The sequence below is a fragment of the Sinocyclocheilus rhinocerous genome, unplaced genomic scaffold (assembly GCF_001515625.1).
Source record: "Sinocyclocheilus rhinocerous isolate Xijiao unplaced genomic scaffold, SAMN03320098_v1.1 scaffold1295, whole genome shotgun sequence".
Lineage (NCBI taxonomy): Eukaryota > Metazoa > Chordata > Actinopteri > Cypriniformes > Cyprinidae > Sinocyclocheilus > Sinocyclocheilus rhinocerous.
In genome coordinates, this window is record NW_015660499.1 from 1,462,780 (window position 1) to 1,477,577 (window position 14,798).

At 32.8% G+C, this 14,798-nt stretch overlaps 1 protein-coding gene across 1 annotated transcript in view; it reads left to right on the plus strand.

Moving 5' to 3' along the window:
- The window catches only part of LOC107725145 (tenascin-like), a 99,609-nt gene that overhangs the window by 22,744 nt on the left and 62,067 nt on the right, over positions 1-14,798 (plus strand). Inside the window, 1 exon segment of the mRNA XM_016534307.1 lies at positions 2,954-3,146. The gene's annotated coding sequence lies outside the window, so the exon portion shown is untranslated.

Here is a 14,798-nt window from a genome sequence, read left to right on the forward strand (position 1 = left end):
ATTGCTAGGTTTGTCCCTATTTTACCCAGCACTGGGTTGTATTTAACCCAGCATTTTTTAGAGTGTACTTGTGCACAATGCACTTTTCTTAATATTAAGTCTAAAATGTGTTTTAATGTCATTGTGTGATCTTTCAATATTATCAGACATTAAATGCAAAATATTTAAAGTGTACCTGAAGTATACTTGCAATAGTTCCACTTTATGTATGTCTTTAGTTGTACTTCAGCATTACTTCTGCACAATTAAAGTGCATTAAGTACAAAATTAGTTGTTCCAATTTAGCAGACTTAGTAAGTATTCCAGTTTAGTATACTAAAAGTACAATTGCAGGACATTTTATTAAGTACATAAATATAAAAATGTATTTGTAGTATACTTAACCTGAAATAAATGAATTTCAAATACATTTAAGTTTATTTATTTTTCACTAGGGTTGTAAAGTTTTTTAAATATTACTGGGGTATTTTAACATATTTTCACACTCTGTTGCAGATTGAAAATTGTAAATGATGCATTTTGAATACTTTTTTGTCATTAAAACCAAAACTTTTGACATTTGACACTTTTCTTAGTGATCAAATTGTACGTGATGGAAAGGTTTTATTGATTCTTTTGAACGCATCATCATCAGATGAGGTAATATTACTTTTTTTTTTTTTTTCTCAAGATGCCGGGCTGTGTTTAAAGTTGAGTTTCAAGTCCTATTTGTGGAAAGTAAAGTGCCATATTTTTTTTAGCAAAACTCTTCATGCACTGCAATGCCATATGGTTTTGACTGGGATTAACACATCAAAATATCAACTTGCATTTAGATTGAGTCTTGAATGCAGTTAGCATGCAAATGAACCATATAGATAAGAAAATATCTGATACAAAACTCTTTACAACGCTGACCCTCTGGGCATCTGCGAATGAGGAAAGATTTCAAACTACATGTGTGAGTTCGGCACACTTTCTGAAGAAACAGCACAGTAGATTATTATACTTTGGCAGGGATTTCACCCTGATTGTCATTTAAGCAACGTGGAAATGGTGAAATGGAGTGCAGTTGATGTGATAATTGCAAACAGGTGGCTGATTGACCAGAAAGTAGTGCTTGTTGATGTTATATGTCAGTTATAATGTCATGTGCAGTGGCATCTGTTCAGAAAAATAGTAAACAAACTTTTAAATTATCTGTAAAATGTCTCTTTCAGTCATTTTCCAACCTGTTAGAACTAGAAGTGAAAGTGTTGGCTTGCAGTTGATAATTACTGCTGCATCAGTCGATAAAACCGTTTTCAACACAGTCTCAACACAACTTCTTAATGCTCTTTGTGTTTCTGCGTCTGTTATGTGCATCTAGCTGTAACTGAGCTCGGAAAATGTCCCTGGCTTTTGGTCCCAAGATCTGATTTGCATCTTCATGCGTCTCAGTATCTGCTATGGTGGGAAATACTTTTTTTTTGTCATGCATGGGCATCAGATGAAGCATATCTGGCCAAGTTGGTTTTCAAAGAGTTACAAATAATTCCATTCTATTTTTTGACCATTTTCTTTATATTTGAAATGTTAAAGTTTGCATGTCATTTGGAAACATTTTTACTTTTGTAATCTCTATGTCTGAGAGCAACAGCATGTTCAGTGAGAAAAATTGTAGGATCATAGTTGATTTTTGGAATTTCATAGGAAATCAGTAGATCGTACAGGTCATAAATACACTATTGTTCAAAAGTCGGGGGTTGGTAAGGTATTTTAAAATGTTTTTTAAAAGAAGATTCTTCTGCTCACGACAGCTGCATTTATTTGATCTAAAAATATATAATAATAAAAAATAGCAACAAAAATATAAAAAAAAATGTTTTCTATTTCTAAATGTTTTTTAATGTTTTCTATTTGAATATATTTAAAATTTAAATTTAAAATATGTGTATTTTAAAATGTAATTTATTCCTGTGATGCAAAGCTGAATTTTCAGCATCACTACACCAGTCTTCAGTGTCACATGATCTTTCAGAAATCATTCTAATATGCTGATTTGCAAGAAACATTTCCTAGTATTATCAATGTTGAAAGCACAACCGAAATATGCTGCATATTTTTGTGGAAACTCTGAACTGGGTTTCTTTGATGAATACACTTCAAAAGAACAGCTTTTATTTGAAATAGAAATATTTTGTAACATTATAAATGTCTTTACTGTCACAATTTAATGCATCCATACTGAATAAAAATAACTTATTTCAATAAATATTTTTACAGATTTTTGTATTTTTATTTGCAAACATTTTTACTTCTGTAATCTGTCATTCTGAGTGAACAGGATGTTGAGTTAGAAAAAACTGTTGAAAAATGCACTTTTTTTCTGCATTTATTTGACAAAAAAATCTAGTAAAAACAGTAGTGTTGTGAAATATTTTTACAATTTAAAATAACAGTTTTCTATTTGAATATATTTTAAAATATAATTTATTCCTGTGATTCAAAGCTGAATTTTCAGCATCATTACTCCAGTCTTCAGTGTCACATGATCCTTCAGAAATCATTCTAATTTGCTGATTTGCTGATCAAGAAACAGACTCCCATATCCAGGTGTGCTTTCTTACAGTTTCTGTTTTTTAGTTCATCCTCTTTATGTTTCTGTGCATATCTTCATAGCACACTCGGATTAAAATGGTAGGATTATTCAATATTCTGTTTGCTCTTATGTCTCTGTAGAAACTCTCTTGAACTGGTACGTATAGGCGTATGTTCTCACTCCAGGGAGAAGAGAGTATGGGTAATATATGCTGAGTGTGTAGGCATCTCAACACCTCAAAGTAGTAGGAGGGATGAACAGTAGGAGAAAGAGAGAGAGAACGTGTATGAGTTCGTGGAAAGGCTATTTAAGGGCAGTCCTTGTAATTCACAGCTCTCTGACTGAAGTCTCTCATATTAAAGTCTCTCTCTCTCTCCTTCTCGCACACTTCAGCCCAGAGGCTCGGCTGTGGAATACATCACGGACGCTCTCAGATCTTCCAGCACGTGGAGAGACGGAGACAGACGGAAGCTGGAGGTCTGGAACGCTGGACATCCTCACCTCGTCGCTGTTGTTTGATTTGCATCTTCTGCACCTGATTTGCTCGGCTGCAGGGAGGCACTGGAAGCTCCATTCATCGTCACAGGTATCTTTATCCACTTCCTCTGATTTCTATTTTCACTCGTTTTTTTCTTCTTATGGATGCAGTGCTTTTTTTGGACTTTGCATTCACTCTGCTGTTGACCCATAGGAGAACTTCTATTGCTTAGAGATTTCTCTTTCATAGCTCAGGAGGTTGAGTTCTTAATTATGCTACTTTTGGTATCACCTTTATCGCAGATGTTTCTACTACTAAGTTAATTTTGAGATTGCAGACTTTGATTTCTTGGCAGGTCTGAGCAGAGTCTGAGACATTAAGATCTCCTCTGAAACTACAGGAGATGCATGTAAAATGAATAGGTTATATTTCTCAGGAGACTCCTTTTGCTCTTCATGCAGAGAAACAGCTGAGTCATTCAAGAGATCTCATTTTTATTTTCTTCCTAATGTAGTGGAACCCAGAAGAAAATGTTCTTTCTCAGAAGTTCTGCTGAGGAGATTCAATTGCGTTCTGAGTTGTTTGAAGAATCAACTTTGTCTCAAATGTTTCTCATAATGAGTTGAAATAACCATATTGACTTTTGATTGCAGACTTGTAAACTTCTTGACAAGTCTGAGGCCTTAAGATCTCTTCTGATACTATAGGAGAAGCATGCAGACTCCATTTGCTCTCCATTTAATCCCATTGCTGTGTTGGAGAAACAATTGAGACATTAAAGAGATATCATTCTTTTTGGAACCCAGAGGAATAATGTATTTCTCAGAGTTCTCTGTTATTTGAGGTATCAACTTTGTTTCAGAAATTTCTTATATAACTTAAAAGAAGTTATATAAGGGCATGCGGATAGCATGCATCAATTGGTTTTTAGTTGGGAAAAGTAATGAGAACTTTTTGAGTTCATATCGAAATGTAACTTTATTTAGGCAAATCTGAATATATATTGCAGGTACTATTGAATATTTCAACAATGAATGTGTGCTGTATATGCGTACAGTGCACATACAGAGATTAAATGGGTTGTGAAAGTTTCCATGTTCAAGTATATATGAGATATCAAGGCATCATCTTCATGCAGTGAGCATGTACATGTGTGTTCATGTGAGAGACTCTGAAAGACTGATGAAAGGCAGAAACTAGTGCGGTGTCTAACTTTGATATCACCTGGCAAAAGGCACGTATCCATCTGTCAGTCTGTGCATGTCTATATGACATGAGTGAACATCCTGAAAATGACTTGGTCCTGTGGAAAGGAGAGAATGATCAGTACGAAGCAGCTGCTCTGTGTGTATGTATTTAAGTGAAAGACTCCAGGCATTGTGGTTTCTGAGGTTCAGGTGCATAAACAGACCATTACTATTTAATGTGTGACTCTTGCTTTAGCAAATCATTATTATTATAGCTAGTACTTACTGATTTTTTTTTTTCAAAACTCTGTGTTAAACTGTAGTGTACAACTCGTCCTGCACTGTTTGTTACGGATATGAGTGATTCTTCAAATTGTGTGGTCTGTTGATGTGAGGTTTGCTTGGTGATTTTTGCCCAACAGACAATAAAATGGGGGAGGGAGGGGGGGGGCATAACCTAGTGATCTATATAGAAAAAGTCTTAAAGGAATAGTTCACCCAAAAATGAAAAATAGCTGAAACTGCACTCACCCTCAGACCATTCAAGATGTAGATGAGTTTGTTTCCTCATGGGACCAGATTCTGAGAAATTTAGCATTCCATCACTTGCTCACCAATGGATGCTCTGCAGTGAATGGGTGCCATCAGAATGAGAGTCCAAACAGCTGATAAAAACATCACAGTAATCCACAAGTAATCCACACCACTCCAGTCCATCAGTTAACATCTTGTGAAGCCAAAAGCATCAACTTCTGGCCAAAATATGTGTCCATAATCAATAATAACGCTTCCTACAGTGAAAAAGTTCATTTCCTGTTGTCCATCACATCAAAATCCATCAGCAGTGCTTGATCTGTGCAAATTTCTCTCCTGATTCAGACTAGATGACTTTTCACTTGAGAAATCAATATGTGACCCTGGACCACAAAACCAGTCATAAGGGTCCATTTTTTTAAATTAAAAGCTGAATAAATAAGCTTTCCATTGATGTATGGTTTGTTAGGATAGGACAATATTTGGCCGAGATACAACTATTTGAAAATCTGGAATCTGAGGGTGCAAAAAAATCTAGATATTGAGAAAATCGCCTTTAAAATTGTCCAAATGAATTCTTAGCAATGCATATTACTAATCAATCAATAATTTTGACCCATACAATGTATTTTTGGCTATTGCTACAAATATACCCCAGCGACTTAAGACTGCTTTTGTGCTCCAGGGTCACATATTATAGACACAGGACTCTCATTTTGGTTTGCATTGTTGAGTTTTATCTATGTAGAGTGTTTCAAATCAGTTACTTTTAAGGTTTTAAAAAGTAGTTGCCTGATTTTGGAAAGAAGCCTTTATCATTGATGCAACACATGCTTTTATATGAGGAAAATGTGCTGTATTTTTGGAAAGCGGAAAGTAGAGATTTTTTTGATGACACTCAGTGGCCCCATAAATGACAGTACACGGTGTTTTGACTTCTACCACACTATTAAACACAAGTGTGATCTTTTTTGTGGTTTACAAATCATCACTCTGTATGATAATGCAGAATGTATTGGGTATGAATTACTGTGATTAATTTGAATGTTCTGAAGCTCATGCTAAAAACCAGATGGTCTTTTTTTTTTTTTTACCCTGGCAGTTTTATCTGCAGCTTTATGGAAGTGCATCAGGTGAGCACAGTGGGACGTTTGAGGTGAGCGTTTGAGGTTTAAGACCTGAGGAAAGAGTCAAGCCCCCTTCTCCATCCAGCTGAAATGAAAGGGCATAAATTGTCGGAGGTCAGCGGCTGACGGGGGTTTATGATGCTCTGTATTGTGCGGTTCCTCCTGTGATGGTGTGGAAGGAATGATGGGAATGGAGAGAAAGAGAGAATGGAAGGTGTCTGGGTCTGTCAGGACAGCTGGAGTGAGACCGACCCACGGCCTCAGGGCTTCGTTTAAGAAAAAGCAAAAGAACATTGTATGAGTGTGAAATTTGAGGGGGTTTTTTGTTTTTGTTTTTGGTAGACCAATCTGCCATTGATGTGATAATGGTCAATTCATTTATTCCAGGTTGTGTTTGAATAGATTGTCAGAGTGTGAAAAATAAAGAGAACTCATGAAGTTTAGAAAATGAGAATGAATGTGTCATGCAGTGTTATATTTTATAGTATTTTTACTAATATATTAGACTTATCATTTAGAGGACTACAAACAGTGTTGGGTAAGTTACTCTAAAAAGGTAATTAATTAGCTACTAATTACATCTTCTACAGTGTAATTAGATTACTGTACTAATTACTCTCTAAAAAGCATTGCATTACTCATTGCTACTTTTTAAATTAACTACAGAAACTAAAAACAGAAAAAAGAAAAAAAAAATTAGTTTTCAACTAGTTGACAAGGCAAAAATTCTCATTTTAATTTAGTTTAACTTGATGTACTACACTCTAAAAAATGCTGGGTTGTTTCAACCCAACTTTGGGTCAAATATGGACTAACCCAACTTTTGGGTTAAAAATTTAATGTAAAAAATGTAACCCAACAGTTGGGTTAGTCCATATTTGACCCAAAGTTGGGTTGAAACAACCCAGCATTTTTTAGAGTGTATAAATAAACTAAAATTTAAAGAAAAAATGTATAAAAAACTACAATATATAGACATTAAAAAAATATTTAAATTACAAAAACACACAAAAAATGTCAAACTTTAACTAAAATGAAAATGGAAAAATGAAATTATAAAAATACAAAAAAATCTAATTATAAATAAAATCTCTGCCAATGTGAAAATGTATTAACTGTTGGCAGTTTGATCAAGTAATGAGTCAAGATACGATCTGGTTCATCAGTTAAATATTGCATTTTCTTATACAGTATTTTGCAGTGTGCTCTGGGTGTATATACAGCCCATTTTGCGCTATATCGTACATGCAAAAATGTTGTATACTTTCCACAGTATATATGCTGCATACTGCTAAAACAATGTGAGAAGTACGCTGTTCTAAACATTTAAGATGTCAACAAGTCTTTCTATTTGATGCTAGGATAAAAACTAAAGAAATCTAAATCATGTCCAAGTGCAACTTTTCATTCTAGTCAAGTACATTCAGGTGTTGCTGAATAAAATGGATGTCAACAGTGATCTGGTCTGAACAGCTGCACTGCAAACCAGTTATACGGTGTGTTCTAGGGTCTGTGTTCCCATGAGGAATCTTTGATATAAGCGCCTACGTCCCATAAATCTCAGGGAGTCTAGACAGACAGGTCTGAGTCGCATATGGACCCGTAGTGCAGATGGCCTGGTGCTGATGGATCACTTCCAGGCTCTTTTTTTTAGTGTGAGAATCACTCATTCGCTTTGGTAAGCGGCCACTGAAGACGAGAGAATTCATGTCTGGTGTATCCGTTTCACTGTCAAACTTCTCACTTACTTAAGGGAAAGTGTCACGTAGGGGCAGTGCTCTGATGGTATCATCATCACTGAAAACGTTCTGGAAGTATTCAGCAGGTCAGTGAAATTGGAGATTTCTGGAGGTTGCCTTAATGAGGAAAGCATTGATTCGCAGGACAATAAAGTATATTTCCATGTAGAATTATTCAGATATAACTGCTTGCAACAATATCACAGTATCAGTTCTATATCAAACAGTATTTTATTATTAGTAGTAGTAGTATTATTTGAATTATATATAATTGGTTTAGAATTAGGTGCTTTTTCATGGATGAAATGCAACTGGTGTTTGCCTTTCAGGATTATGACTTCGAACATCTTTTCTGTGTGCAAAATGCATTAAAGTGTAACTGCATTTTGTCATGCATTTCGTGTCACATAATTCATTCAGTTCATGAAATTGGTTACACTTGGTGGCCCATACAAATCAGCTCTGCAGCAACCTCTCCCATGAAGCAATGCAAATTCACGTTTTTATATACGACTTATATATTTCTATATGTGTAAACTTAAAATATTTTGCCTATACTTTTACTCAGTGACTACAAGTCAATATTTTTATTTTGTATTTTTTTTTATTTTTATGATATATTATTGTATCATTTGCGATGCTTCATGGCATGAGTTGTTTATTCACACTTTTGTTTTGTTTTGTTTTGTTTTGTTTTGTTTTTTGTTTTTTGTTTTTTCACTTCCAAGAAAATAAGGCACACTTCTAACCCTGCCTCTCTTTTAATTATATATATATACACATGGCTTTAGATCAACATATAGTAAAAATTTATAGTAATTCTACATTTTGGCTAATGTGGTTCATGTCTTAGAACACACCATCCATCCATCCATCCATCCCTGATGTCATTATTGAAAACTACTTGTGAAACTACGGCTAATTAATTAATTAATTAATTAATTAATTAATTAATTAATTGCACACTATTTAGAAACTGAAATTACCTCATAAATATTAAAAAGCCACCAGATAGATCTGGTTGAACAATCCCCTGCTATAATGATTTAAATAGCTTTAGACTATCTATAAGATGTTTTTATTGCAGTTATAATAATACCATGATATTAATCATAACAATACTTTTATGCTTTTTCTATAGAAAGCTTTTAATACCCAGAAAAATACAAAATCTATTTCCCTCAGCAAGGAAAACAGCATATGGCAGTGTGCTCGGTGTAGACATCAATCAAAGTCTTGTAATCGCCAACTGGCAGTGGACTAAACATGTTAGAGTGTTCACATATACAGCATACAGTCTGAGTGTAGATTGATACTTCCTGTCATAGAGTTACAGTGGATAGTTTATCTTTAAGCTATAGACTCTGTATACCATTGAATTGTATATTTGTTAGGGGTGGAATCTACTGAACGCTTAAAACGTTTGATGGCCGGAGCTCTTCTAGTCTAAACGCGTATGACACACACATGCACAGAGTCTTTGCTGTGGACCAGGCAAAACAGATGTTGGAAAACAGAGGCCAACATTCCTAGTCCCTGTTTCCAGGTGGGAAAGTTCCCTTTCTGTTGCCAGTAGAGGGAAAACTAATAAAGATACAGTAATTCTGGATCATAACTTAAAGAAAATCCAGATTTGTGTTGCAGGAGGAGGATTTCCCTTTATAATATTCTTAAATGCATAATCTATTTATTCCTCAATGTCTTTACAAATTGCTTAGTTGTTTTTGTGATTAAGTGACAAGTAGGGGTGGACAGTTTTAAGTCTTATATGGAGACTGTAATTAACATGACATAAATTTGCTCATTTTATTTTATATGGAAGTTATTTCTGCCACCTAAGAAAAAAAAGTAATGCTTTAATAAATCATTATGACATAGAAGTCATAAGATACTAAGTGTAATTATGAGCTGAAAAGTAAAAATTATGACATAGTAAATCATATTTATGAGATGAAAAGTCTAAATTATGACATAAAAAGCAGAAATTGACTAAATGTCAAAAGTTGAGACACTTTTCATCTCAAATTATGACATGAAAAGTCTAAAAAATTAGATAAAAAACGAAATATCTAAATTATGTCCGTTATTATGAGATAAAAAGTCTAAATTATAAAATAAGTCCAATTCATGTTGTAAAAAAAATCTGAATTATGACTAAGTTTAAATTGTCAGTCAAAATTGAGATACTAAATCATAATTATGAGATGATAAGTCTAAATTTGGATTAAAAACCCATAATTATGAGATAAAAAGTCTAAATTATAAAATAAGTCCAATTCATGTTATAAAAAAAATCTGAATTATGACTAAGTTTAAATTGTCAGTCAAAATTGAGATACTAAATCATAATTATGAGATAAAAATCTAACTTATGATAGCAGCTCATAATTATGAGAGAAAAGGTTATAATTATGAGATGATAAGTCTAAATTTGGATAAAAACCCATAATTATGAGATAAAAAGTCTAAATTATGTCATTCAAAATTCTGAGATACTAAGTCATAATTATGAGATAATCTGAAATTTGATAACTCAATTATGAGATAAGTCTAAATTATGTGTCATAATTTAGAGATACTAAATCATAATCATAAGATAAAAAGTCTAAATTATGATAGAAACTCATAATTATGAGATAAAATGTCTAAATTATGACAACAATTATGAAAACTCATAATTATGAAAAGTCTAAATGATGTCAGTCAAAATTCTGAGATACTAAATCATGATTATAAGATAAAAAGTCAAAGTTGAGACACTGTCATAATTATGAGAAGAAAAGTCTAAATTATGTCACTTAAAATTCTGACTGTCAAAATTCTGAGATACTAAGTCATAATTATGAGATAAAAATCTACATTATGATAGAAGCTCATAATTATGAGATGTCTAAATTATGTCAGTTAAAATTCTGAGATACTAAATCATAATTATGAGAAAAAGTCAGTTGAGACAATGTCGTAATTATGAGAAGAAAAGTCTAAATGATGAAATAAACTCATTATGACAAAAAGCCTAATTATGTCAGTTAAAATTCTGACTGTCAAAGATACTGAGTCATAGTTATTACATAAAAAGTCATTATTATTATACTCAAGTGTAAATTATGAGATGATAACTCATAATTGTGACAAAATGTAAATTACAAAATGTAAAATTCTGAGATACTAAGTCATAATTATGAGATGAGTCTAAATTATGATATAGAAACTCAATTATGACAAGTCTAAATTAGGATAGTCTAAGATTTTTTAAAAATCATAACCATGACCTTTGAGAAGTCAACATCGAGATAGTAAGTCATAATTATGATATGTTATGTCATAATTATGACATTGAATTTGACTTCATTCATGGTATTGCAGATCATCTGCAGCTTAACAGATTTCTGTTATGTGGTACATACACCACACCACCAGTCCTAGTCACAAGTAGCAAAGCAAATGTGCAGTGAACTGTAGCCAGTTTAGCATTAGCCACACAAGGTATTTTCCAGAAACTTTCTCCAGATGTTGGAGGAAAGCCTGTGAAATTCAATCGCAGGTTTATATGTCCACATCCTGGTGTTTTAAAAGAACGTGGGAGGAACTGTAATAGATCTACACTGAATTCATACCTTTGTTCCTGAACCTACCGTAGCGACCCAAACACTGGCGTGTATTTCAACTTTATTGTGCGCATCATGCTGAGATACGATCTCATAAACTCGTCTGTTAAGCTGAAGATCCTTTTTGCATTAGTCTCGAGCGTCATTTTCAACTGAACTTTAAGGGCTGTAGGGTCACAAGGTCGACCCTTGTTAGGGTTTGAAGGAATGGAAGAACCGTGGAAGTGCTGCGTGGACACTTCAAAGTGTGAGGATGAGATGATGTGGCTAAAGGTCTTGACTGGGAACCCAAAGGTCACAGGTTAGAAGATCAATAAACTGGACGGTTTCCGTGTCAGCGTTGTAACCTGATACAAAGCACTTAACACCAGGCTGCTCTAAGTGGATGAACCATGCAATTACTAGATTGTAATTTGCCTCTTTTTTTTTTGAAAAGTCGAGCTAAATACCAAGCAATTTAGCATACAATTTTAGCAATGCATGAATTCACTAAGTGATGATTAATCTCACTGGTTGGTCTCATGGAATATGCAAATAGCAGATTTTTGTAAGCTTTTTTTTGTATTTTCTTTAACAGTGTCTATTTCACGAGGAACCTTCATTGTTATAAACTCATATATTTATATTTATTCAATTTACTCAATTAAGAGCAGCTGAGTGTCATCATTTGTAAGTCGCTTTGGATACAAGTGTCTGCTATTTATATTTATATTTATATGAATCAAACGATTAATCGTGATCAATCGCATCCAAAATAAAAGTTTTTGTTTACATAATATATGTGTGTGTACTGTGTATATTTATTATGTATATATAAATACACACACATACAGTAAATATTTTGAAAATATTTACATGTATTTACATGCATATATTTATATTCTTATATATATATATATATATATTTAACATATAAAGATAACATATTTTTCATGAATATATACATGCATGTGTTTGTATTTATATATACATAATAAATATACACAGCACACATACATATAAAATGTACTTTAATATTTATATTTATATTTATATTTATATTTATATTTATATTAGAATACCCTAAAAACTATTTACTAACGACAGCAACTTGTTTCTTTCTTAATCTCACATTTTTGTCATCATATTTGCGTCAAACTCTAAATGCTTTTTATTGCATTTTAATGTCTGGTTGTACTTTTCTGTCTGGTCATGAATAGACGTTTAATGCATTTTAAAGGCTGTCATTGCACTGAGAATGTGATGACCATGCATCTCAAATATCAGATTGCATGCTTTTTATTCAAGCATTTTTATGAAGCTGGCAAAGTGTTCGAAGAAAAACCTAAAAAACTCAAAAATGTCACATGAAAAGGATTCACAAATGGATAGGTTGAATATTCTCATGCTATCCACTAAAACTTCTGTTTTCAATTTACAGTACATAATGTAAAATGCTTGCACATGTCTATGTGTCTGTCTGTATAATAAGAAATAAGAGCAGCAAATCAGCATATTAGAATGATTTCTAAAGGATCATTTGACACTGAAGTCTGGAGTAATGATGCTGAAAATTCAGCTTGGCATCAATTTAGTAAATTACACCAAGAAAACATTCATAACTAAAAAAGTTATTTTAAATTGTAATAATATTCCACAATATTGTTATTTTTACTGAATTATTTATCAAATAAATGCAGCCCTGGTGAAAATAATGTAAAATGGTAAAATTTGAAAATGAAAATGGTAAAAATCAAATTATTCCAAACTATATTTTGACAATAAATATACACATACTTATGTATATTACCATTCTAAACTTATAGACTAGTCTTTATTAAATTAACAAAGACTTTAAAAATGAAGGCATGCAACAAAATCATGGACAAGAATTAAATAATATTCTTCTGCTGTTCCATTTTTACTGCACTTTACAGCTACTGATGGTGCTCATTTAACCAGCAGCCATAAATGAGAACCACATGCACAATGTCCACTGTGCGAGCAAGATCCCGTGGATATCTGCTCGGTGTGGTTTAGTCCGCTGCCTTGTTAACTATGTGTGTTGCCTTCGTTACTGCCTGCCTTCAATAAAAATGTTTTACATGCTGTTTTAATCTCAAAGGGAAATGTTTTCCATTTGGCTGAATTTCTAGACTGTTAGATCGTTTAGGTTATTAGTTCAGAGTCATTCTGGCTGACTTAATGATTAGAAAGGACAATTTCAGGGTGTTAATAATTACTACCTATTGTAGATTCCAACCAGCAGTTTTCAAATCGTCTGTCTTTTATGAGAGCGTTTATGTGGACACGTATAAAATAGGGATTTGACCATTAAAATGAACCATTGACCATTATAGAGTCAGGAAATGTCAATATGCTGCACCTCAGATTCTCATTCAGTCTTTAAGACTTGACTTCTCTCTACTTGACATCTATGAGCACAAACATTTATTCACACTATGCACTGCAATGATGGCATATCATTGGCTGTTTGTTATAAAAGCGCGCTATGATTGATTGAGGCAAAAATGATGAGAACGTTTCACAACTAGGCTTGGTGATATAGCTGTTAAGATCATATCGTAATACATTATTGGTTATGCGATATTCTGTCTATAGCGGAAGTCTTTTTGGTATACATTACTACCATTAAAAAGTTTGTGCCTCTGTAAGACTTTTCTTTATTTTAGTATTTATTTAAAATAGAATAAATACTGTTCTTTTGAACTATTCATTATTGATCTATTCATCAAAGAACCCTGAAAAAATTATCACAATTTTCATCATGGATAATAATCAGAAATATTTTTTGAGCAGCAAATCAGTATATCAGAATGATTTCTGAAGGATCATGTGACACTGAAGACTGGAGAAATGATGTTGAAAATTCAGCTTTGATCACAGGAATAAATTACATATTCAAATTGATTTATTTTTTATTTTTTAATTGAAATAATTCAAAATATTACAGTTTTTACTGTATTTCTCTATGACTTCTATCAAAAACATAAAAACTTGGTAAAACGTTAAAGTTTTTAAATATAATGCTGCATGCATTATAAAGGTATTCATAATGTACGTTGCAATGCATTATATCTTTTTATAAATAAGTGTACTCAAAGAATTATAATATTTGAAGGTTTATTTGTCATGTCTTTTAATGTCCCCCTACCCAAAAAAATACAGACCAAACTTTTGAATGGTCATGTGTTTAAATACTTTTATTTATTATAAATTAAATTAACCAGTTTGATATCTATTTTAAAATACTTTAACAAACAAATCAGTGTTTTAAATGGATTCTTTGAAACAGACTGTTCGAACTGATTCTCAGAAATGAATAACTCCAGAGAAATGATTGACAGGCAGAAAGCCTTTCTGATTGGCTAGTTTCCTAACTGCTCCCTTGAGAGAGTGTGTGTGTGTGTGTGTGTGTGTGTGTGCTGTTTGCATAGTTGTGTCACAGATACAGGTGTGATTCTCATGACACCTGTAATATTTCACTGATATCTGACAGATGGTATGTGTGCTATTCCAAAACATGTCGCTTACCGATTCTATTCTATTCTATTCTATTCTATTC